The 27,595-nt window shown below is 35.3% G+C and overlaps 1 long non-coding RNA gene across 1 annotated transcript in view; it reads right to left on the reverse strand.

Moving 5' to 3' along the window:
* Window positions 1-2,781: 2,781 nt before the first annotated feature.
* The window catches only part of LOC141559416 (uncharacterized), a 127,169-nt gene continuing 102,355 nt past the window's right edge, over window positions 2,782-27,595 (reverse strand). Inside the window, exon 3 of the long non-coding RNA XR_012487397.1 lies at window positions 2,782-3,834. This is a non-coding gene — a long non-coding RNA (uncharacterized LOC141559416). The remainder of the gene's footprint in view (window positions 3,835-27,595) is intronic.

The raw sequence follows: 27,595 nt of genomic DNA on the forward strand, positions 1-27,595 counted from the left end.
AACACACAAAAAAATAAAACCATCAAGGGAGGCTTCATGTGGGGATAATGGTTGTTAATGACTGAGTTGGGCAAGGAGGCCTAATTGAGCACAGCTTGCTATGCTGAATGGATTTTGTTAGCATAAAAAATTCTAGTATGGAAGATCCTAGATAAGGGGAACTCCAGGAGTAGAGCAGGAAGATAGGCCATAGAAGGAGAAGGTGTATCTAAAACAAAAGGGGATTTGTTGTATGTCACTTTATTGTTCCCAAAGACACTCCCAAAATCAGAAGTTACATTGCCAAAACTTTTTGGATTACAACAGCAAGGTTTTGAAGATAAGAAGATAAAATGATACAAACCTCTTTTTCTCAAGAAGTTTGCATTCTATTCAATTCTAGTTTTAATTTTTTTGTTAAAAAAAAAAATATATATATATATATATAAATATTAACTTTAAAACACAATTTTCAATTCAAAATTCTCCCCCATCTCTTGAGAAGATTATGATATGAGATCAATGGGAAGTCCTGTAAAATATATTTCTATATCAAACATGTTGCAAAAAATAACAATAAAATGCAAGATACATAAAGAAAGTGGAAAAAATATGCTGCACTCTGCACTCAGAATTCATTCTTTTCCTGGAGGTAGATATCATTTTCCAACATGGATCCTTTGAAATGTCTGGGATCACTGTCTTGATCAGGGTAGCTAAATCTATTGCTTTTTACTGTGTATGATAATCTCTTGGTTCTGTTCCCTTTACTCTATTAGTACACTATAAGGTTTTTCTAAAACTTTCATCCTGCTCATCATTTCTCATAACACAGGAGTATTTCACCACAACTGATTCAGCCATTCCCTATTTGGTGGACATTCCCTCCCCAACTTTTTGCCACCACAAAAAGAACTACTTTAAACATTTTTGTACAAATAGGCTATTTTCTCTTTTCTTTGAACTTTTTGGGCTAGAGATGGAGTAGCAACATTGTGCAGAGTTTTATAATCCTTTGGACATAGTTCTGAGTCCCACCACTATCTAATCTACTTTTGAATCACGGTGTCTTAGTCCTTGCTAACTTTTTGACTTTGAAATAATTGGATTGGCTTTCTTGGAGTAGACAAATTTGCCAGAAAGTCTTATACAGTATTTTTAATAGCATAAAATTAATAAGTAATTATTAGTAAACATGAAACACAATGGTAAACAAATATAAACATCTACCTAATTTGTTCTTTTTCTCTTTTAGATCCAGGAAGTATTCACCAGATATAGGTATAAAGGTAAAGGTCTTTGAAGACTGTCCTCATTCCTCATGGGTTCTATAGAGCATGTGCAGAGATAATCCCTTCATGGTTTCAACTTGTGGAACTTTGGAGACTTGTTTCCATCCATACATGATGAGGGGTATGGTATTATGGTATAATGTATCCATCCAGGCATGATTGAGGAGTATTAATGATGGAAAGTCTTTTACAGAGCTGGCAAGATGGAAAAAATCACAAAGTGCTGAGCCAGATTACATGTGCATATAACCGAAATGCCATTCTGATCTCTCAATCTCTTTTTCCTTCAGGTAAGGACTGTTTTGAAGGACCAGGTTAAGGGAAAGGCAGCTACCCTGTGTTTGACTTGGCCACTATGGGTCAGTGAGCACATGAAACATCTGTTTCTTTTACATTTGTTCTTTCTTGGCATTAGGCAAAAGAGCATTCTGAGCTGGGAATCTTCAGTTAGAGATTCAGAAGTCCTGTCAAATATGTAACCAGCAACTGGAATCCAATGAAAGTGGTAGCAATCATAATTAGAACAGCAAAGGAAGTCACCCAGGACAGATGATGGCTGAATATGGTCCTTGTGATGGAGAGAAGTGCTAGTGATGGATTCTAAGATGCTGATCCTTGAAATTCCACAAGGAGCTCCCCTTCATGAAAGAGAATTTCATGGAGACTTCACGGAGGGAGAAAAGGGCTTCTGAGACCAGGAGTTGGAAGGAACCTCTTTGCTACATGTATTCACTACACATATATCTCACCATCTTTTCCCAAGACTCCTCAAGGGTCTTCCTTGTACAAGGGGAGAGTGAACTACAAGTTTGGACAAAATTATGTTATACCAGCTATACTTGCTTTACCTTCTCCTTAAATCCCTTTTCTAAAAGCTAAGGTAGTTCAACTGACTTACTGATAACAGAAAATACACCATATAATTATAGTACTAGAAACTCCAGCCCTTCAGTGTTACCATTAGAAACCTGAGAAGAATAGTCAATCATTCTTTAAGGATATAGTTTCCATTATGAGTGACAATTGGGTAAATAATAACTAACATTTTAGTGCTCTCACCATGTGCCAAGTAAGCTTTACAGTTGTGCTAAGTGCTTTATGATTATTACCTTATATCACAACAACCCTGGGAGGTTAGGTGCTATTATTATCTTCATTTTAATGTTGAGGAAACTGAGGCAAACAGAGGTTACACAGTTAGTTAAGTGTCTGGGGTCAGATTAGAATTCAAGTCTTTCTGATTCCAGGTTCATCTTTATAGCCACTAACCCCAGCTTCTTAAACTGTGCTTCACGATCCCATATAGGGTCTCATAACTGAATGTGGAGTCATAAAATTATGATTTATGTTTTATTTGTATACCTATTTTATATATTCCTATATATCCAAGGTTGCATAAAAATTTCTTAGGCAAGTAGAAAAAAATTTAAGAAGCCTGCATTAAGCCAGCTAGTTGCTCCAAGGTAGGGTTCCAAATAATATTGATTAGATCCTTGGAATTCACGTGCATGCACATATACATATACATAGACTTCTCTTTGTGTAATAACAATTCCCTCTACATGCTTGTTTTCATTTCCCAAGGAACTAGTCATAAGGCACAGTCAGGGACTCAGCTCACTCTTTACATAAAAGCTGGAACAATGAATCCAGAATTGGAACTCAGGAAGAACACTAGTTTGGTCACTGAAAGGGGAACTCTGACCTTCTTGGCCATGGCTAGTTTATTATGGAGCAGTTAGTGAAATTAGTAACAGATTGAGCAAGGAACTAGTGCTGCCATTATCCCTGTATGTATGTATCCCATGTTCCTTTCTCCCTTGGAACTTGGCATCCCTTCTCTTGTTCTTCACACCTGACAACTTTGCTGCTTTTTGTAGCAGGAGGGAGGGATGAAAGCAGATTGAAGGGTGTCATGTTAATCATGAACTCCTAGTGTGCCAAGTAGCATTACAAAAAGATTCAGAACCACCTGTGTCTTTTTTTCTTATTCTTTCTTTCATAAAATTCTTAAAATTAGATTCAAAAAGGATTGCATTTTGAGATATACCTTGGGAAAGATTTTTCACTTCATTTTCAGACATAAGATTGGGCTCATATGAGGGTTTGGATGCAAAACAATGATATAAATTAGAATAGATTGTTTATATATATCGGAGGAAAAACAATAGCTCCTTGGAACTGGGCTCATTTCTTTCTTATCTGAAACTGCTGGGTTCCCAAAGGCTATTGTGAAGTATTTGGGACAATTTTTCCTAGGGGCAATCTTTTGAACAGAAAATATGAGTGTGAGATATATTTGCAGGTGTTATAAGAGCCCTTGAAAATTAATATAGTGAGTAGGATATAGGGAATAAATATGACTTTCTTTTCTGGGTGCATGAGCAATATATCCATTGACTTCCCTTAGTTATTGGAATCTGGGACAAAGGGTTAGAATTCTTCATGAATGGAATTTCAAAATGATTGGTCACAGGCTGATCACTGCAGGCAGGAATACAAAAGCAGAAATCAATGGGGTTCTATCCATACCTCTTCAGATTTGAGGATTTGTGTGTTATACCTGAGGAAGAAGGTCAAGGCAAAAGATCAGTTGCAATCTCTGAACAAACAATAGAACCTCTTTGTTATTATTCAGTCTGGTCTGGCTGAAAATGGGGATTTTCTTGATAAAGATATTGAGTTGATTTATCATTTCCTTCTCCAGATCATTTTACAGATGAGGAAACTTGAAGCAAAAAGAATTAAGTACCTTGTTCACACTATCATTGGAGGAAGCAACAGAAAGAAAAATCAGCAGCAGGATTCAGCAGATGACAAGATTCAGAGCTCATTGGGATACACAAAGCAGGTCAAATGACAGTGCTCAGGGGAGTCTGGAGAGCATAGTAACAAGAGAATGGTAAAATTTCAAGGATTGTGGTTTCTTGGACTTTCCTTATGGTGTAATAACATTCTGTTACATCTATATACTACAATTTATTTAGATGCTCTCCAATCAATGGACACCCATTTTATTTCCAGTTTTTTTTTTTTTTTTTTTTTTGCTGCCACAAAAAGGCTGCTATAAATGTTTTGACGTGTGGGACAACTCCTTCTTTGATTTTTTTGGAGTATTTTGTCTAAAAGTGGATCAGGATACACAGTTTTTAGAGCACTGAATTTGGAGTCTAGTCTAGGAATACTAGAGTTCAGTAACTACCTCATTTATTAATTGTGTAACATTGGCAGGCTACCTAATTTCTCTCAATGTGAGTTTCCCCATCTGTAAAATGAGTAAAATATCAGCATCTTCCTCACTGTTATTGTCAGAATCATCTGAGATAACTAAGTAAAGCTCTTTGTAAACCTTAAAGAATTTTTTGCCTTTTTTAAAGCCTTAAATGCTAGTTATTATTATAGTTTGGTAACTTTTTTTTTTTTTTTTGCAATTGGAACATTAGTGTGTAGGGGTGGTTAAGATCAACTATGGTTGTCCAGAGCAGGTGGTCTTTTCAGCAGCTCATACATCCATAGCTCTGGGAGCTGTTATCATTAGCCCTTGACCAGAGGCCTAGGAAGTCCAAGAATTCAGGGACAGTAAAAGGCAACACCTCCTGCATTTCAGACCTGGAAAGCAATCTCATCAGACATAAAATGGAAGGATCAAAGCCTAAAGTCCATGTGGGGTTAGTGTAAGCTGGATGGGACACAGAAGGTTTACAGGTTGATACATGATTATGGCTTAATTTTTATGAAAATTACCAGTGCAAAGTTTGTGAGCGGACATTAATATCTTTGCCAAGAAAACCCCAAATAGGGTCATGGAGAATTGGATGTGACTGAACAATAGCCTACTCTAGATGCTTAGTAGCTGTGTGACTCAGTACAAATCATTCAACCTGTTTATGACTGAATTTTCTCTTATGTAAAGTGAAAATATTGAACTTCATGGTCTCTAAGGGCCCTTTTCATATAATAAAATGGTATAATAATGTTCTTTTACATATATTAAATAATAGAATAATACCATATTTTTATTATTCAGTCATTTTAGTGGTGTCTGATGCTTCATGACCCCATCTGGGATTTTCTTGGCAGACATACTAAAGTGCTTTGCCATTTCCTTCTCCATCTCATTTTAAGTGCCTAGGGTCACAAAGCTAGAAAGTGACTTTTGAACTCAGAAAGATGAGTATTCTTGACTCCAGATCCAGAACTCGATTCACTGCACCACATAGTTGCCCCAATTCCATATTTCAAAGTTGGAATAGAACTCTAATGCAAAGCTAACTAATTAGATAAAACATTTCTATCCAGGCCCCCCCCCCAACCAAAAAGAAAAGTCTTAGGCAGATCATACCCTGGGTCAGCAAAGCTGAATGTAACCTATGGTTTCATGTTGGATACCCAGCTTTTTTTTTAACCATTCAAATGGCATAAAATATTTGTCACAATTTACATATATCTTATGGCCCCAAATGAATAGAACCTAAGCCCCTTCTGGTTTTCAATCTAGAGTCCTATAATTTTGTAGCTCTTTAGAGCCCTTGTTTCTCACTTAGCATAACACTTTGTAAATTGTGGGTACTGACAAATAATTGAATAATTAATTGATTAATATTTTTCTTTAGTTATACTTATTTTAGAAATAAGAAATTTAGAATTTTAGAAAATTTAAATTTTAGAAATTGAGTCTTGGGAGAACTAGAAAAAATAATTATAAGATAGCTAAGAAAAGCTAAGGTAGCCTAGTAGCTAGAATACTAGATGTGAAGTCAGGAAACACCATTTCAAATCCAGTCTCTGACATTTAATATATTATGACTGTGAGCAGGGGTCATTTAACCGTTCTGTCTCAATTTCTCCATTTGTAAAATTTATATTTATATTACAGGACTATTGTAAGGATCAAATGAGATAATGTGTGAAAAGCCTTTTGTAAATCTAAAAATGATACATGATTACTATTGTAATTATTAGATGGAGGACAAAGTATTTTGTTGTTATTGTTGTTCAATCATTCAGGGAAGTCTCCCTTTTTTTTACCGCCTTGCACATGCCAATTTCTTCTGTTTTTCACCAAAAGTCTGTCCAACCTCATGTTTATTGCTATTTATCCCATCTCATTCTCCATTATCCCTTTTCCCTTTTGCTTTAAATCTTTCCCAACATCAGTAGTTATTTTCAATGAGTCCCAAGTCTTCTCATTATGAAGCCAAAATATTTAAACTTAAACTTCAGTATTTGACTAATTAGTGAATAGTTCGAATTAATTTCTTTAAGTATCGACTGAGCTGATCAACAAAGTACTTGCAAGGAAATCTATATCTATTTATTTATCTATCTATCTCTATTGTTCATGGGGGATAAAGGAATGGAGGCAAAAAAATCAAAGAAAGGAAGGGACAGACCTTGATAGTTCTAATACAGTAATAAGAAGAAGGAAGATTAAGCAACTTTGCCAAGCTCAGATCTCTGCTAGTTTTAACAATACTTGATTTAACAATTTCTGGGCTAAATTCTTTGCTCTGCAGGGTGCCACAATAAGATACAATTTTTCTTTTGCTTTTTTAAAAATCATCATTCACCTTCTCCACATGCCAAGAAACAAAACCTCAAAATAAGTCATTAGAACAATTCCCCCTAACCCCACCTCACACACCTTCCAACTCAATTGTTTACTTTACCCAAAAGGAAATAAAGCATTCTGTCACTCACATATGTTAGCCTTAGTCCCAGATTCAAATGATTGATCTGTAGTGATCAGCCTGTGTTCTGTTGACCACACTCTCTTAAATTTTTGTGCTATAAATCTATGGGAATATTTTATCTCCCTCCCAACCTGGCTCTAAAACTAGTGTGCCAAATAAATATATCTGAAAGAATTATCCAGGAATGAAGACTGATAAAATTTTTATGATTCTTCTCATTCATGATACCAGTTTGAGTTAGTGTGGTTATACCTTTGCATCTTCTCTTATGTGTTGTAGACAATGTTCTCATCTCAGAACACAGAAAAGAGCTGCTCAGATCTTATTCTGGGACAAAGGCAAAACCCTTAAGAGGAATAAAAGAAGTGAATATGTGACTTACTTGGTAAAGGGAAAATCACAGATGAGGAAGCTTCTTATATTAAGGCATCTTAGTACCTTCTCTGCAACATAGAGAATTATCCAAGATCACACATTCAGTATGTATAAAGGCTCAACTGACACTGAGGCTGGCTCTCTATCATATCATACCACCCATTCAGATAGGAAATAGATTCTGTTTTTCAGAATGACTCATAACAAAATTTGGTCTTGAATGAAATTTATTTTCAAAGACTTCTATGCAACTTCCCCACCAACTCCCTATTACTCTGTTCCCTAAGTTTTAATGTTCCATCTTATGACTCACAGATACACACTAAATCTGGTACTTTCCAGAACATTTGTTTGGATTTAGAATAATAGAATAATATAAATATGGAATCATAGGAGCCCTCTAATAAGGCAAGCTGGCCACAAAGACTCTGGGAATTGTATTTCTTCCCAATAAGAGAAAAGAGAGAACTGCTGGATCATTTTTCATATGGTTATTTATTGTTTTTATTTGAAAACTGCTTGTTCATATCATTTGACCATTTATCGATTGGGATGTGGAGACCCATAATTTTAGAACAAAGAATAAACTAGAGAGGAAAAAGAAACAAGTTAGCAAAACTAACCAATAACTGAAAAATTCTGGCATTATCTACAATATTCCTTATCTGTAATCTCCTATTGATACAAAGAAGGAGACAGGTTCTTTCTCGTATGTCTTTTTAGGGACTAAGGTTGTTCAATAAAATTTTATAGCATTACCTTTTAATTATTATGTTTTACTTTCCATTTTTATTGCTGCAATCATTGTGTATATAGTTTCACTGGTTATATTTGCTTCACTAGGCTCCAACTCATATGTCTTCCTTTGTTTCATTATATTCATCATTTCTTACAGCACAAAATTAATTATATTTATGTATCGTCAATTTTTAGCCATTCCCAGTTGATGCTCACTCATTTTGTTTCCAGTTCTTTGCTACTATAAAAAATAGACATTGTATATTAGATTACTTGTCTTCTAGGGGAGGGGATGAGGGGAAAGGAGGAAATTTGGAACACAAGGTTTTGCAAGGGTTTATGTTGAAAAATTATCCTTATATATGTTTTGAAAATAAAAAGCTTTAATAAAAATTAAACATTGCAGTATTATAGATACTTTATAGATAAGGAAACTGAGGTCTAGAGAAATTGAATAACTTGGCCAAGATCACACAGTTATTCAAGGGGAAATCAAGGTGGTATGATCTGAAAGAATCCCCAAATCTTTGCATTTTTCTAATCAATAATGATTTAAAACATTTTTCATATGTCTATAATTGTTTTGATTTCTTCATCAGAAAATTGCCTGTTCAGGCCCTTGACCATTTATCAATTGTGGAATGATTCAGATTCTTATAAATTTGATAAACTTTTTATACATTTTAGATAGGAGATCTTTCTCTATTAAACTTTTTTTCTGATGTTTTTATCTATCTCCCAATTTTCTGCTTTCTTTCTGATCTTGACTACATTTGTTTTATTTGTACAAAATCTTCTTAATTCAATGTAATTGAAATTATCCAATTTACAACCAACTTTGCTCTCTTCTTCTTGTTTATTTGTAAATTGTTTCATATCTGTAAGACCATAAGTTTAATAAATAACATGTTCCATGCTCTTTCAATTTTCTGGTAAAAATCTCTCTTTATGTATATAGCATGTATCCATTTTGACATCTTGGTAAATGGTATAAGATTTGCTCTATGGCCAGTTTCTGCCATATTCTTTCCAGATTTCCCAATTTTTATCTTTTACCAAATCATGAATTCTTATCCCCAAATCTTAAGTCTTTATATTTGTCAAATGCAATATTATTATGTTTATTTGCTGCCCTAAATTGTATGTCTATTCTATTCTATTGATCTACCTTTCTATTTCTTAGCCAGTACTAAATAGTTTTTATAATTATTTCCTTTTGATATAGTTCAAGATCTGGCACTACTAAACCTTCAAAAACTTGACTTATCAAAGAATCTGAAATTTCCAGTATTACTTTAGGTTTACGCATTGTCTCTAGAAGACCCCTGTTAAAATGCTTATTTTTTTCTTAGGAAAGTTTGACATTAGCATGTACTATACTTCACAAAGATAGGTTTGTCAGTTCCCCATCAGAGAACAAGCCCGTAATAGAATAAAACACATGATAATTAAGTTTTAATTAAGAAGACAAAAGAAGGAAACAGATTTCTTCATCATTCTATTAATTGGGTATATGGGATGATCAGGGAGAACTAGTACTTCTGGTTTGAAGACTTGCCAATCAATTTTCAGGACCATCATCTATCTTTGATGTCCATCTGTCACCCAATTCTCACTTGTGTTTTTAAGAAACTATAGCATAAGACAGTGCCTAAAATAAAAAATACTCATTCAATTACTTCACTTCTCATGGTCTCATTTGGAGTCTTTAGTTTGAGGAAAGAAATTTCAGATGTCACTGTCACCAGCCACTTCAATAATCTGAAATACCATGTGTGATGATGGGAGAAGACTGCCATCACTTCCATTTATTCCTCCTCTCATGCTCTCTTTCTTCTTCTTTACCAAATCTCCTTCTGTTAAAGGAGTGTAATCCTATCCTTTAGTGCTGGTTTCTAAATAGTTCTCTCTTTTCTCTTATTGGGAAGAAATACAATTCCCAGAGTCTTTGTGGCCAGGTTAAGTCTGATTATCAGAAGGCTCCTATGATTCCATTCTAAATCCAAACAAATATTCTTGAAAGTACCAGATTTGGTATATATCTGTGAGTCATAAGATATCATGCAACATTAAAGCTTAGGGGCCAAAGTAATAGGGAGTTGGTGGGAAGTTGCATAGAGGAATTTGAAAATAAATTTCACTTTAAGACCTCCTGCTTTCTTTTGTTTTAGAACATAGGGTGGTCACTCTCCCTGACTTCTCAAGGAGGTGAGAACCCCCAAAAATGAGATAATTACTCCTTTTCTGCCTCCTCAAAAAAGGGGTGAAAACACCAAAAAAGGAGGTAATCACACCCTCCCTAACATCTCAGGAAGGGACTTGAAAATGCCAAAGGAAATGGGAAATCGAACCAGATTAGTGGGTTTCTGAAATAGGTATACATAATATGGGAGGTATTACACATAATTACATAAAAAGCACATAAGCACATAACATGGGCTAGTAGTGATGTGACAAATAACATGAATCAACATGAGGAATTACACATGTTCATAAGTCCTAGAAATAGTCCAAAAGGAATCTATTGTCCATACTTCATGTGTCTAGGGAATCCAATGATTCCTGCTGTTTCTAAAGTTCTGCAACAGTCTTATCAATAATTTTTCATCTCAGGGAATCCAATGATTCCTGCCTGTTTTAAAGTTCTGTAACAGTCTCATTATCAACCATGCTCTTTCAGTGTAGAATGTTTTTTAGGTCTTTTCCTTTGTTTCAAGGTTTTTTCTCTTTTTCTGTCTCTCTCCAGGTGCTTATTGGCACCCATCCGATTCCTTCTCTGTCTGTAGAGATACAAGCAAACCCTTTCTCCCAAGCAGTTAACCTATCTAGTCCCTTCTATTTACCACTTTCTAAATCTCTCCTCATCACCTGGCAATTACATTGGAGCTGTTCACACTGGACACTGCTCTTCTGTTGGGTTAAAAAGTCTATATTCTCCCCAATTGCAATCCCTTTCTCCCATCTGATTGCTTTTTGGCTAATTGATCATATCAGAGTATTGAGCTTCTAAAGACTCTATGGGTGTAACCTTGGCTGCCATCATGCCCCACCTGTTTTTTGTTTAAGGTCTTGGAGCTGGGTTCTGCCTTTTGTTTCTCTGGGTCAATCTATAATCTGAGGCTCAGGGGAAGCCTCGATTGCATTTTGAACATAGGGTTTTGGGTCTTCTCCCACCCTCTCTTCTCACTCTATCTCTATACCTACATTTGTCTTTCAGATGCCCAACTTTTCCACATTGAAAGCATTGACAAGTCTCTCTGGAAGTCCCTTTCCAAGAGGGACCCGGTCTTCCCATATTTTGCATCATACTCTGGGTATAATAAACATTTGTGCCCACTGTGACACAGTGCCTTATGATCTCCTCTAAAGGAGCATCTTTGTGTAGTCCCTGTTAGGTCGAGGGCAAATCTCAAAAGCAGAGTTTGAGGCACTTGGAAGCTTACTCTGCCTGAGCCCAACAGGGCATTGATGGCATTGAGTAAACCTCATCCAACAAGGTGGAAGCCCTCCTCATTCTTGATTGATTATGCACCTGACTCTGACACTCTCTGACACGTGACCTGGGGACTGTAGAAAAAGGGGTTGCAGAAAAGGGAGGGTAAGATTAGAGCATTAGGATTGAGGGAACTCTATGTAGTGAAGTAATAGAATAAAGATTTGTTGTTGCATATTCGTGTGTATCGGTGTTCTGTGGGGGAACTCTTGAGGTCATTCTTTGATTCAGATAATTGAAGCTGTAATGTCCAAAGACCTGGTGAAGGTAAGAGCCAGTTGACCCTGTTGAGGTTAGCAATGGGAGCTAATGGTCCCCATGTAATTCTTCTGCAAACCTCATTAGCATTTTCTTTAGCCAGTTGTCTTATCATAATTCATGTAGCTGCATTTTCTCCAAAGATTCTTGTGACAGCTATTTGCAGATGTCCCACAAAAACAGCAAAAGGTTCATTGGGACCTTGCTCTATTTTTGTGAAGGCTTCACATCCATTTTTTCCTGGGAGGGAGCCCCAGGCTTTGATTGCAGCAGCAGCAGCAATTTGCTCATTTGCTGCTATGGGGTAATTAATCTGTGCTAAAGTGTCTGCACACTGACCTTTACCTTCTAGTTGGTCAAAAATGATTTGTATATTAACTCCAGTTTGCCTATTTTGTTGGGCTTGAATCCTGCACAGTTCACTATACTCTGAAAACCACAACAAGTTTTGTCCAGGTTCTAAACATGTCCTTGCTATGGATTTCCAATCACTAGGGGTTAAAATTTCATAAGCCAAATTCTCTAGTAACATCTTAACATAAGACGATGTAGCCCATAAAGAGTGCAACCCTTTCAAATCCTTAATGTTTTCCAAATCAAAAGGAATGTGTCTTCTCCTTTGTTGACCTGAAGAGTCAAGCTCTTCAATAACAGGGTAGGCATTTGTTTTTAAATAAGATAGATCCTGTCCCTTTTTAGCCTTAACCAGTGCCTTTTGTAATCTTGTCATAGGTTGTTTCAGAGGTGGTGCTGATTGTGTCACTGCCTTTCCCCCTCATCCTTCTTCCTTCACCCATGAAGGGTTAATTGAAGGGGGGAGGGTCATGAGATGGGGAATGCCCTACTGGCTCCTGCTGTGAAGCACCACACTCCTTAATTTCATCAGAATTGTTCTTAACTCCTTTCTTGTCTAATTCTTCATGCTTTTCTTCTAGTTTGTCTGGATCCTCCCCCTCCTGCTCTTTCTTCTTTTTCCTTATTCCATAACTTACATAATTTACTAAAGCCAGTTGTGTTAAATTATATGTATAAAGTGTTTCTTTAGAAATTGAGTCAGGTCTATTATCATTATAGTATTCACATAGTTGCTCTCCTACTAATTTCCACTCTCTGGATCTAATTCTTTTTCCTTAGAGAACCAAGGAAATGTGCATTGTACTGTTTCTAAAAGTTCAGTGATCTGCTCCCAAGTTATAATCAAACCTTGTTTTTTTAATAAATTTAACCAAGTTTTTGACAAATTTTTCTTGCAGTGGAGAAATCTCCTTCTAAACATTTGTCATATTGTAACTGGAATACTAATTTAGTCATTTACAAAGTTTCCTTCTTGTACTCACCCTAATTTCACAGATGTAGGTTCTTGGCCCCATGTTGAGCACCAAAATGTAATCTTCTCTTGGTTCGGTTTTCTTGGGGTCTTTGGGAGCAGCCTTCTTTTCAGCTCAGTAATCACCAGAAGAGTAGCCAGGGGTTAAAGTCCAAATCTTTTATTATCTCTTTGCCTGATGCTGGGCAGCTTTCTGTGGAGCCTTTCAGTCTGGCCTTGGTCTTAGTGAGGAAGTGCAGGAGTCCAGGCCAGCCACCAGGAAGATCGAAAATCAAATTGAATTTCTCCCCTTGGTTCTGAGAGCTTAAGCTCCTGCTCAATCCTTTGTCTTCTTTGCTTCTCTGAATCTCTGAATCAACCTAGCTGAGGCTCCTAGCTCTACACTGAGTATAAACCAATCATTTATTGCTAGGAAACCATTATTTGCTGTAGGATTAAATCAATCATACTGAACCATGCTAAACTACATAATCATTGTCTCCTCAATTTCACTTAGTATTTTGTAAGCATTCTTGTTTCAAGTTCAGAGTTCTGGCCCATAATAAAGACCAAACTTGGTTATGAGTCATTCTGAAAATTAGAATCTATTTCCTCTCTGAATGGGTATGATAGAGAACCAGCCTCAGTGCCAAGAAGACTAGATTCCAGTTGAGCCCTTTATACATACTGAATGTGTGATCTTGGATAATTCTCTATGTTGTAGAGAAGGTACTAAAATGCCTTCCTCATCTGTGATTTCCCTTTACCAAGTAAGTCACATCTTCACTTCTTTTATTCCTCCCTTTTATTCTGCCTTTGTCCCAGAATAAGATCTGAGCAGCTCTTTTCTGTGTTTTGAGACAAGCACATTGTCTACAGCACATAACAAACACACAAACTCAAACTGGCATCTGATTGGTATCAAACTGGAAATGAGAAGAATCACAAAATTTTTACCAGTCTTCATTCCTGGACAATTCTTTCAGATATATTCATTTGGCACATTGGTTCTGAGCCAGTTTGGGAGGGAGATAAAATATTCCCAAAGATTTATAGCACAAAAATTTAAGAGATTAGTGTATTGACTTGGCAAAGCTTAGGAAAATCCCAATTTATTTAAGTAACGTAGATGCCTTTTTGACATAGAAAATATTTGAGGACTCCTTCATTTTGTAATTGTATTATGAAATTCCTTGGCTAATTAAAAAAAATCCCATCACTCCTTCCCTATTCCAACTCCCTTTTAGAATACAAGCTTCTTGAAGAGAAAGATAGTTGCTTTTCAGTATTTGTATCTCCAATGTTTAACATAGTGCTGGTCACATAGCGAGTGTTTAATAAATTATTTTTTATTTATCCATTCCACACACTAGAAAATCAAAGCCCTAGAGTTCACTGAACCTTCTCCCTTCTCTCCTGTCCTCATCTACCCTCATTCTCTTTTAAACAAAGGGAAATTAAGTATGCCATCTCTTGGACTAAGTGTTGACAGAAAGCTACTATGAATTTAGTAACACATTTAAATGAACATAGTATTTTATTCAACACATCAGCACCTACATATATTTAAAAAATAATAATGCATATATGTGCAAGGCATATTACTTATTCAGTTTCCAGAAGATATGTCTGCTTATTTCTGGATTTGCATTTGGATTCATGAAATCTCTATAATCCGCCCCCCCCCCATTGCATTTAGCTCAATTTATAAGCTCTCAAAGGAGAAAGGTGTCAATTATTAGGATGTGAAGGGATTGAATTTTAAGGAAATAAAATTGAGTACATTGATGACCCTTATTCTGTACTTAACCATTTTCTTTATGCGGGACATTGATCAACTACAAACAAATTTTCTCTTTTTTACTTAACCTTCAGAAATGAGTTAACCAGATTTTACCTTTTATCTTGTCAGAATAAGTCTACTCATGGCATCAAATTCTTTATATCTGGATGCCACATAGCCACTGAATTTAAATCAAAATATTTTATGCTTTAAAAAAATTGAAATAGCAAAAGGAAAGTGACTTATTGTCTATGATAGAAGTATAAAATTTAACTTGGAAGTTATTTCTATAGCAAAGTTCTTATTTCATCAAGGTTGCACAGTAGATAAAAATAAAAACAATCCACTTGGGGTCAGCAAGACCTGAGTTCAAATGTTGCCTCAGATACTTACTTAGCTGTGTGACTTTTTGCAAGTCACCTCTCTATTAAACTCTCTCAGCTTCAATTACTTTATCAGTAAGCTGGGCATAATAATAGCCACTACTTCATAGGGCTTTGTGAGAATCAAATAAGATAACATGTATAGCACACTGCAAACACAGTGTTCTAAAAATGTTAGCCATTATTGTTGTTGTTATTAGTAGTAGTAAAAATACTTTAAACAGAGGGAAAGAAAGCATGCCATCTCTTAGACTAAATATTGTTTTTATTAGTAGTAAAAGTTTGTAATCTAAGTACTCACAAAACCTTAACTTCTTCAGTGTGATGGAGGCTTTTGCAATAAAAAAGCAATTGAATTTCACAAGTCATGAAAGTACAAGTGGGAATAAAATGAAAACAGTGTCAAGTACAAAAGAGTTTGTCTATTTTTAGGGCAGCAATGCAGTTCCTCTAAGGGTCTCATAATGGTCGATAAACATTTACTCATTATCTCTATATCAAAGTGAAATAGTTGTCAGCATTAGTAGTCCCATTTTACAGGTGAGGCACACTGAAGTTAATGATGCTTCTCCCTTTGGGGATTTGCTATTCAAAGAAGCTAACCCAAGTGAATAATATAGATGTGCATGGAATAAGCAATTCTGTCATGTGTATGAGTGAGCTGTCAGAGTCTCTCCTGTTACTTATTTTCTCTTTTTCTAGATAGCTTTCATGTTCCATGTAGCTGTAACCATTGGCTATATATAGCCATGCCTATAGCCCATCTTCAAAAGAAAGAAAAAAATAGCATGTTCAATTAAATCTTTTATCCAATGGCATTTGATGGAATAGTTCATGAAGAAGAGTTTATGGAACCAGCTACTTTGGGGACCTGAACTAAGCAACTGATTGATAGTAATCCAAAATTGGTGGTGAAAGTTTTGCTCCCAACCTGTAAAGAGTATGTGTACTTCAGCTTGCTGAATCACTAGTCAGTGTAGCCCCTCAATTCATATAAATTCCACTTTATAGGCTTCCTCAGGCCAGGAGTAAGTACAGTTCCCTCTCATTGCTCTTAAACATAATAAATAACCCAAGATATTTCTTTGAAATGAAATGCCATAAGTGGAATTCCCCAGGTGATATGCCCAGAAAGCAGTAATTGTGCTGTGGTACATATCACTACTCTACAGTAGCTCTGAATATACATGGACCAGGTTCAGGCTTGAAGACTTCTTAATAACTAATAATCCTTTGACTCATGATTTCCCTGCCAGGTCTTTCATGCCCAGGGAACATACTGGTTTCATTCTCAAGCTTCTTTCAAAGAATGGCTCAAGGGTCATCTCCTATGTGAAGTCTTTCTTAATTCCCCCAGTTGTTATTGCATTGTTTTGAAATGACTTTGTGAAACTTGGTATATATATACATGCATACATACATAATACATGCATCTGAGAACATGTTCATTTTCCCCAGTAGGGCAAGTATCAGGGCTTTCTTAATTCTCAAATTTAAAAAAATTTAATTTTCTATTTATTAGCTTCATTTCAATTTTCCTCATTAACCATTTCCTAGCATTTGTCACTGATAACCCACCCCATCTCCCTTTCCGGGATACTCTTTTGTCTGGGTATTCATGGGATTGCCCTCTCCTGAATCTCCTCCCATTTATCAGACTTTCATCATTCATGTCATGCTCATTGAGTGGATGTAACCCACAAGGCTTTGTCATAGATTCTCTTATTTCCTTAGACTCTCTTTACGACCTCATTAGCTTCCATGAGATCACTTACATGCAAATGCCTACCTGACTTTATATATTCAGCTTATTCTTTCTTTTTTTTTTTTTCCTTTTAAGTTCTGAAGTTATATCCTTTTTTTTTTCAGGCTATCTATGAAATCTTTTTATTTTTTTAAAGTCTTTTTTTTTTTAATTTTATTCATTTTTCCAAATTATCCCCTCCCTCCCTCCACTCCCTCCCCCCATGGCAGGTAATCCCATACATTTTACATGTGTTACAATATAACCTAGATACAATATATGTGTGTAAATACCATTTTCTTGTTGCACATTAATTATTAGAAGCTATATCCTTTTAAAAATAATAATAATAATAATAGTTTTTTTTAATTTTCAAAATACATGCAAAAATAGTTTTCAACATTTGCCCTTGTATTCCAATTTTTTTCTCACTCCTTTCCCCCCACCTCCTCCTGTAGACAGCAAGTAATCCAGTATACATTGAATATGTGCAATTCTTCTATACCTATTCCCACAATCACCATGCTGCCCAAGAAAAAACAGATCAAGAAGGACAAAAAATGAGAAATAAAACAAAAGCAAGCACACAACAACAACAAAAAAGGTGAAAATACTAAGTTGTGATCCACATTCAGTCCCCACAGTCCTCCCTCTGGATGTAGATGACTCTTTCTACCACAAGTCCATTGGGATTGGCCTGAATCATCTCCTTGTTGAAAAGAGCCACATCTGTCAGGATTGATCATCGCATAATCTTCTTGTTGCTGTGTACAATTTTCTCTTGGTTCTATTCACTTCACTTACCATCAGTTCATGCAAATCTCTCCAGGCTGCTCTAAAATCATCCTACTGATCATTTCTTATAGAATAATAATATTCCATAATATTCATATACCACAATTAATTCAGCCATTCTCCAATATCCATTCAGTTTCTAGTTCCTTGCCACTACAAATAAGGTTACCACAAACATTTTTGCATAAGTAGGTCCTTTTCCCTTTTTTATGATTTCTTTGGCATGTATGCCAATAGAGATGCTACTGGATCAAAGGGTATGAACAATTTGAAAGACCTTTGAGCATAGTTCCATGTTGCTCTCCAGAATGGTTGGATCAATTCACAACTCCACCAACAATTAATGTCCTAGTTTTCCCACATCTTCTCCAACATTTTCATTATCTTTTCCTGTCATCTTAACTAATTTGAGAGATATGAGGGGGTACCTCAAAATTGTCTTAATTTGCATTTCTCTGATTAATAATGATTAAAAGCATTTTTATATGACTATAAATGGTTTTAATTTCTTCATCCAAAAATTGTCTGTTCATATTCTTTGACCATTTATAATTGAAGAATGGCTTATATTCTTATAAATTTGAGTCAATTCTCTATATATTTTAGAAATGAGGCCTTTATCAGAATCCTTGGTTATACATTTTTCCCCCAGTTTTCTGCTTCCCTTCTAATCTTGAACACATTGATTTGTACAAAAACTTTTAAACTTAATATAATCAAAATTATCCATTTTGCATTTTATAATGTACTCTAGTTCTTCTTTGGCCATAAATTCCTTCCTTCTCCACAGATCTGAGGGGTAGATTATCCTTTGTTCTTCTAATTTGCTAGTTGTCATTCTTTATATCTAAATCATGAACCCATTTCAACCTTATCTTGGTATAGGATGTTAGGTGTCGCTCAATGCCTAATTTCTGCCATACTATTTTACAATTTTCCCAGCAATTTTTGTGAAATAGTAATTTTTTTTATCCCAGAAACTGGAGCTTTTAAGTTTATCAAATACTAGATTACTATAGTCATTGACTATTCCACCAATCAACTTATTGTTTCTTGAGCTATAGTCCATATCTCAAACTATCAGATATTTCCAAAAGGACATCTCCTAAGCATTTCAAACTCCACATGACCAAAACACTTTTCTTCTAAACTTCTTACTGTCTAAGATATCACCATCCTTCTTGTGACCTTGGCTTATAACCTTGTGTCATTCTCATTTCTTCATTTTCATTCAAATCCAATTAGTTGCTAAACCTTATCTTTGTTATAGCTCTCAAATATATCCTCCTCTCCATTCACATAACTACCATTATAATTCAGATCCTAATTACTCCTCGACTGGACTGTTATAATACCCTCTCCCCATTCTAATACAACTTCCTGAATTCTTTGGTCTATCTGAACTAATCAGTATAAATAATGCACTATCTTTTTTCTCTTTATTAATTGTCCCACATGCCTATAATATAATTCTTTCCTTGTGAAATCCCTAATTAATTTAAAACTCAATTCACATACCATTCCCTGTATGAAAACTTTCCTGATTCTCCTGGTTGCTGGTATATTCCTTCCCCAAACTATCTTGTATTTGTTTTATATATATGTATATGCATACATATACATATCTATCCAACTGTTCGACTATCTACTATCAAGCTATCTATCTGTACACATTTCTCCTACATTCAAATATAAACTCTCTGAGGCATAGAGTTTATGTACTTGTGTTTCAGACAGTATAGTGAATGGCCCATATAATAAATTATAATAATATAATAATATATAATATATATTATATATAACATAATAATATTATAATAAAGCATATAATAAATGCTTTTTATTGATTGACTGAAATCACCTTAGAGTTAATGATAAATAAGAAGGGAAACATGATAAAAAAAATTATGGGGCATTGTCCTAAAAAAAACCTAGCACTTGGGAAAATAAACATGATCTCAGGGTCCAAAATTTTGTAAGGAAACTCATTCAAGAGGGATGGATATTCTTAACAATAAAATCCAAACAACCAAAACCAGATTATTTTGATGAGGGAAAAAAATTATATGTGGATACACAGTCAAGTCATAGATCAACATAGACATACACAGACACACAGACACACACACACACACACACACACACACACACACACACATATATTTTGATACATGCACAAAAGATGGAGGAAAAGATAGAGATAAAGAAATGAAATTGAAGAGAAAAGCAAAAACTTATAATGCTGTAACAATAATGTCATAAACAAGAAAACCCCAAATGAACTAAAACGTGCAATGAATGCTAAGAAAAACTCAAAGAACTTTAAAAAAATCCATATTCTGAGAGAGATTAAAATCAAAGAAAGGAAGGTAGCATTACACTGGATAAATGATGTGATCATAACAAATGATAGAAAATGCAGAGCTACTCAACTGTTAATTTGGTTTGTTTTACCCAGAAAAATGATCATCAGATTGGAAAGAATAAAAAAAAAATGATTAAAATGCAATTTGAATAGAAAAGACTTAAGAGAATAATGAGAGAGCATTGAATTGTCTTGAATCAATTCAAATCATTAGGCCCAGATAAATCTATCCTTGGGCATTTGAATAATTTGAAAATATGATTGTTGAACCATTGTCACTGATGTGTGAAAAAATTATGGAGAATGGGATGGGATTGGTGCTATAGATCTTTCTGAGTTAAATGTCTAAATATGTATACATATATATGCACCTATGTGAAGGTACTTATTTATACCCACTTACTTATATACATACATGCATACTGTGTGTATGGATATATGTATATAAGTACCATCTAGTACTATAGGCCAATGAGATCGATTTTAATTTTTGTCTATTTTGCTGAAGCAGCATGTAATATACCTCCTTCACAGAGAAGGGAGGGACGACTTTCAGTTGGCAGGCAGATACCCAAAGAGAACAAAAGCATCATTATCAGGAGATATATTACATCACAGCTGGAAGACTCTAATGAGACCACACCTGTAGAACTTTGGTCTGTTTGAAGGGGAGCTAAGTTACAGACAGATTTAAGTCATTTGGATGGATGCCAACAGAGAAAGGAAATGAACATAATAAATCATGAAAAAAGTTCTGAGAACTCAAACTAGACACCTCTTCTACATGAGTAGGGAAGCAATATTATATGAATAATCCAAATATTTCTTGATTTACGCCTACCATATAGAAGAGGAATAGTTTACTATGAAATGTTTATATATTTGTCAGCTGTCTTCTTTGACCTTGAAATCTTAAATGATTTTTAAGATTGGGATTTTACTAGATTGTATGCTTCTTAAGGGCAGGGACTTGGGTTTTATTAAAATTCTATACAATCTCTTCCACAATTATTGTATAATTACTTGGTTTGTGTTTTTTTTTTTGTTGTTGCTATAAATGAAAATGAAATTGATAAGTAGTTCTGTTCCAACCACATAGGGATGTACACATATGAGTAATAATTACAGTGGAAGAAGGCAAGATAAGGACAATAGGTTATTAAAAGAGAAACTTTAAAGACTTTCAGAATTCCATGTCCTTTTTACAACCACAGAATTGAAAGGGATCTGAAAGTCATTTAATTTAGAGATCAAGAGTCCACAAAACTGAATAGAAAAAAATTATATCTTTTTTTTCATGAATCTCTAACTGAAATTTAGTATTTTCTTCAATGATATAAAATATTTTTCTCAGATGGGCCCCCATATATTTATTTATATTGTCTAAAACATCCACTATATATTACACACACACACACACACACACACACACACACACACACACACACACACACAAATCTTCATTATTAAGACCATATTAAATCTAGATAATAAAATTTAATTTTTTTTTTTAAAAAAAGGGCTTGCCCTCAATGAGTTTGAAGATAAAATGTAACTGGGAACTGAAAAGGGTCAGGAGAGAGAAGGTGTGCCAGAAAGACATGATACGAACATCTGAAGAGTCTGGAGCTGAGTGGAACTTAACTGTCCTGGACACTTCCTCAAAATGAAGGCTTCCTGGATTGTTGGGGATGAGGAATGGGTAAATCTGGGATAGTGCATTACAAAGATGAGCATACCTCTCCTACTGCGGTAAATGTAATGATTTGTAAACATATAGAGCAGCATTACATAGATGTAAATTGAGAACAGTTTCTGAATAAATTCTCTGAAGAGAACTAACAAGTGGATTTGACAGTGTATCTGAGGAAAAGGCTGATAGCGTTGCCAAGTGACTTATAAAGAATTTCTTTTCTCATGTGAATATTACCTTGGAAAATCATCTTCAGATCCATTGTCCTAATAACCAAATGAAGAGAGAACAATTTCCTTACTGTATGCAAATATGAAATGATAACTTGGAGGCAAAAACTATCCTGAATGAGTGGGTTTTGGACTTTTGGGGGCAAATAGTTTTTCATTTTCAAAAGACTGCAACATAAAGAAAATGATATTCCACCACATGACTTTAGAGAAAAAGCTTCAAAATAGACTAGTTAATAAAAATGTGAAAAGCAGTGACAGAAGGGAACTTTGATACCAAAACTAATTTATCCACATCCTTTTGTTAAATTGTAATAAAGGATTTATGGTTATCAGATCTTGTTCTGAATGGGCTTACCATTCCCAAAGGAAGAACACTAGTTTCAGTAAAATGGTACTCTTCAGTCTCTTTGTCTAGTTCCAAACTACCCTCCTTTTCCCTCCTCCTCCAACCTCCATGCATTCCAAGTCTTATGAGACCAACATATTAAACCCACCAGTACTTTAGATGTCCTATATTCAGCCACAGAGCACCTGATGATGCCCAGTGGATGGAAAATCAGTTTAATGTGTCTCATAGAGTATTTATAGAACATTATATTAAGTTTACTATCAATGGACCAGACAATACTGCTGGCTCATCCAAGGCTTTATTCCAATTTAATTCTTTTGACTAGACTTTAGATATTCTTTTTTTTTTTTCCTGAGGCAAGTGGGGTTAAGTGACTTGCCCAGGGGTCACATGGCTAGGAAGTGCTAAGTATCTGAGACCAGGTCCTCCTGACTTCAGGGCTAGTGCTCTATCCACTGCACCACCTAGCTGCCCCCCTTTTTTTTTCTTTTTTTTTTCTTACCTTTTTTTTATTTTTTAATTTTTTGACTTTAGATATTCTTTATCATATGCTTCTTTCCATAAGCCTCTAGATTTGTGATCATAAGATCTTAAAAATCACCTAAGTTCCTGGCAAAAAATAAGTACTGAATAAATGCTTTTTCACTCATCGTTTTATTTGTTTATTCATCTCATGCAGCCCCTCCATTTTACAAATGAGTAAATTGAATCACAGATGTGTATTATACAAGGTCATACAGATGAGTCATGTGCTAAAAGTATAACTTTGGCCTTCTCCAGGATATTTTTATATAATTTATACTAAAGAAAATAAAGAAAACATAAAAATATTTATTTTCTGTTCCCTAAGGAAGGTCACACTGAGGTCATTTTTTGTGATTGTTGAGGATCTTTTCTTTAGCTAGATTGATCATGAAACCAATTTTCTGGAATTAAAAGAACTGGGGAGAAATGGAGGGCAATGCTAAAGACTAACAATTTTAGAGTTTTTGAACTGTCTTGAGAAAGGCTAGGGTTAATGTTGCATAAATCTATTGACATAGCAGTGCTAAATTAGTCAAGGAGAAATGTCCAGGAAAGACCATTAGAGAACTGTAATAGATGCTATCTAGGTAAATACTAGGAAAGGCTGGGACAGATGTTTGATTGAATGGCAAAAATGCATTTCCTTAAGGAAAGAAGGCAGACATTAACTCAGATGTCAGGGTAAAGTGCCAGAAGGCAGTACCTGCCACTGAGAAAGAAACCAGAAAAAAAAAAAAGAATAAATTGAGGATCAATTAAGCAATCATTCAGCTAATATGCATTAAAAAAAAAAAAACAACAACAACAACAACAACAACTTAATGGAGACTTCCAGAGGTGGAGCCAAGATGGCAGAATAAAGCCAAAAAGCTGCTACAGCTCTCCCAGTTTCCCTCGAAAACCACATGAAACCAAGTCTCTGAATAGTCTGACAGAATGAAACTACTCTCCAGCTCAAGACAAGAGTGGAAAAACTTCAACAAAGGTCAGTCTCACTGGGGTGAAAAAGGTGTTCAGCTTAGTTCAGGAAGACTCTGGGAAAGCTGGTGAGAGGGTCTTAATCTTAGCAAATTAACAATCAAGACCCTCAGTCCTGGATCAGTAGAGATGTAGATTGATGGGACAGTCTCCAGTTCCAGCTTTGGGAAACCAAGCTGTTTACTGAAAAAAGCAGGAAAAGTTAACTCCTGCAAAAACAAGGGGCCGTGCTCAAAGCCAAGGCTCAGAGCTGCATAGGAAGCTTGGGACAGCTCCACCTTTACTCCAGGGGCAAAACTCAACTAGAAATGCAAAAAAAAAAAAAAAAAAAAAAAAAAGGAAAGAAGATGAGCAATAAACAGAAAAGAACCTTGACCATGGAAAACTACTATGGTGACAGGGAAGGCCAAAATACCAACTCAGATGAGGACAAAATGACCATGAAGGAAATCTCAAAGAGTCATATAAATTGGTCTCAAGCCCAAAGAAACTTCTTGGAAGTGCTCATAAAACATTTTAAAAGACAAATAAGAGAGGTAAAAGAAAAAAATAAGAAAAGAAATAAGAGATATGCAAGAGAAAGTTAATAGTTTAGAAAAGGAAGAAAATTGTCTAAAGAAAACAACTTTTTAAAAAATACAGTTGGCCAAATGTAAAAAAAAAAAAAAAAATCCATTGAAGAAAATAACACCTTCAAAAGTAGAATTAACCAAATAGAAAAAGAGATACCAAAACTAACTGAAGAAAATCACACGTTAAAAACTGGAATGGGACAAGTGAAAGCTAAAGAATTCATTGAATTAAAAAAAAAATTCCCTGTCCTTAAGGAGCTTACATTTTATTGGGGGGGGGGGGGAACGGAGAGGACAGCAATATATATATCTATATCTATAGATATAGATATATATATATGTGTGTGTGTGTGTGTGTGTGTGTGGAGCTTACATTTTATTGGGGGGGAACGGAAAGGACAGCAATATATATGTATGTATATAGTCTGTCTTAATTCTTATCTAAAGGCCAATCCCTTTTACTTTCAGCACCTTCCTCTGTAGGTGCCAGAGTGCAGAATGTCTTTCTTCCAGGTATAGGCTCTTGTAGTCTGTGTCCTAGAGCTGATCTAGCTTCCCCAGGTTCCCACTTATGGATGGAGAAACAAAACAGTTTCTTGGAGGTCAGGAAAATGGTTTTCATACTGAATTTACCATTAACTGTAAAAGCTTGGGCAAGTCCTTTAATCTCTTTGGGCCTTAGTTTACTCATCTATATGAAAGTGAGGGAATGTGCCTATAGAGGTGATCCCATGATGCACATACAAACTCTTAGTTCTATCTCTTTTCTTCCCAGATGCAGGTTGTGTCAGGATTGGTTTAATCTAGCTCTGGAAAGGTGAGCATGGTAGCCTTCTACTCCCCCTAATAGCATACTGACCTCCCATGGCCACAAAAGGCAGGGAGCCTTGACTAAGTAAGTTCATCCCTGCACTTCTGTTTTGTGTTGCTTTGCCTGACTGCAAGTGATTAAACAGTGATCCTGAAACATATATCTATTTGTAGAAAAAATCTCAAGAATTGGAGAGCCTGGACATCTTGTGTCTATTATACTGAGCCTCTGACCAGGCTATCTAGAAGGCATGAAACTATAGAGAATTGTTTGGACAATACAAAGCTGAAGTGACATTTAAGATATCTGCTCATCAGTCCTGCCAAATGCCTTTTGTTTTTATGGTGTTCTACTGGAAGAGTTGAACCATAGTTATAAGTAATTGAATCTTGTTTTTAAATCTATTTTGCTAATGCATATTTTTGAAAGCCTTTTATTTTAATCATTTCTTTTTTTTTTAGAGGAAAAAAATAGCTGTATTATACCTGATTCATCTTGTACATTGAAAATCTTTTTTATTTCCCATCTTTGGGGAGGTTTTGGACATGAATCAAAGCTAATCCATATACATTTTCTCCTGAGGATGGTAAGGATGCCCCTGGATTGCATCTAATTACTTTTTATGTAACTCCTTAGAATAAAGGAAAAAATACAATACCCAGTTCCTTTGACCTAACAGTGAATTTTCATTTTTAGGCATAAAAGGGGAGGAAAGAATATGATCTATGAGATCTCTAAGGTTTCTTCCTTCCCTAAAATTCTAAGGCTTGGCTATGTCATTTCTCCTTAGTCATGCCCATGTGTATCTTTCTTTTTCTTATAAATCAGACATTAGAACTGAAAATTACTGTAGAGATTATTGAGCCTAGCCCCCTCACTTAAAAAAAACAAAACCAGATTTATTGATGTCCTTTGTTTTCACTTCACAATCATTTCCTGATATGCTTCCACTACCCCAGTCCTGACTTGTATCAAAACAAAATAGTTAAATAAAAACAACGGACACACAGTGACCAGTTCTGGTAATGTATGCATCATTCTGGCCATGGTTCCTTACTTCTTTGCCAAGAGGAAAGAGAAATGTTTCGTTTTCTGCTTTTTGGAATAATTATTTGTTTTTCAGTTATTCAGAGTTCAACTCCTTTTTCAGTAGTAATGTCTTCACTTTACCTATGAAACTGAAGCTGGAAAAGGCTAACTTGGTGTTCCAATGTTATTTTTATTATAGCATGATGTTTCTCCTGTTAAAAGTTACCTGCCCGAAATTAGATATGGATCCACACTTAACACCATATACCAAGATAAGATCAAAATGGGTCCATGATTTAGGCATAAAGAATGAGACCATAAATAGATTAGAGGAACGGAGGATAATCTACCTCTCAGACCTGTGGAGGAGGAAGGAATTTATGACCAGAGGAGAACTAGAGATCATTATTGATCACAAAATAGAAGATTTTGATTACATCAAACTAAAAAGTTTCTGTACAAACAATACTAATGCAAACAAGATTAGAAGGGAAGTAACAAATTGGGAAAATATTTTTAAAAGTAAAGGTTCAGACAAAGGTCTCATTTCCAAAATATATAGAGAACTGACCCTAATTTATAGGAAACCAAACCATTCTCCAATTGATAAATGGTCAAGGGATATGAACAGACAATTCTCAGAGGAAGAAATTGAAACTATATCCACTCACATGAAAGAGTGTTCCAAATCACTACTGATCAGAGAAATGCAAATTAAGACAACTCTGAGATATCACTACACACCTGTTAGATTGGCTAAGATGACAGGAACAAATAATGATGAATGTTGGAGGGGATGTGGGAAAACTGGGACACTGAGACATTGTTGGTGGAGTTGCGAAAGAATCCAGCCATTCTGGAGAGCAATCTGGAACTATGCCCAAAAAGTTATCAAACTGTGCATACCCTTTGACCCAGCATTGCTGTTATTGGGATTATATCCCAAAGAAATACTAAAGAGCAGAAAGGGACCTGCATGTGCCAAAATGTTTGTGGCAGCTCTTTTTGTTGTAGCTAGAAACTGGAAGTTGAATGGATGTCCATCAATTGGAGAATGGTTGGGTAAATTGTGATATATGAAGGTTATGGAATGTTATTGCTCTGTAAGAAATGACCAGCAGGAGGAATACAGAGAGGCCTGGAGAGACTTAAATCAACTGATGCTGAGTGAAACGAGCAGAACCAGAAGATCACTATACAC

This window comes from Sminthopsis crassicaudata, chromosome 3, assembly GCF_048593235.1.
Source record: "Sminthopsis crassicaudata isolate SCR6 chromosome 3, ASM4859323v1, whole genome shotgun sequence".
Classification (NCBI taxonomy): domain Eukaryota; kingdom Metazoa; phylum Chordata; class Mammalia; order Dasyuromorphia; family Dasyuridae; genus Sminthopsis; species Sminthopsis crassicaudata.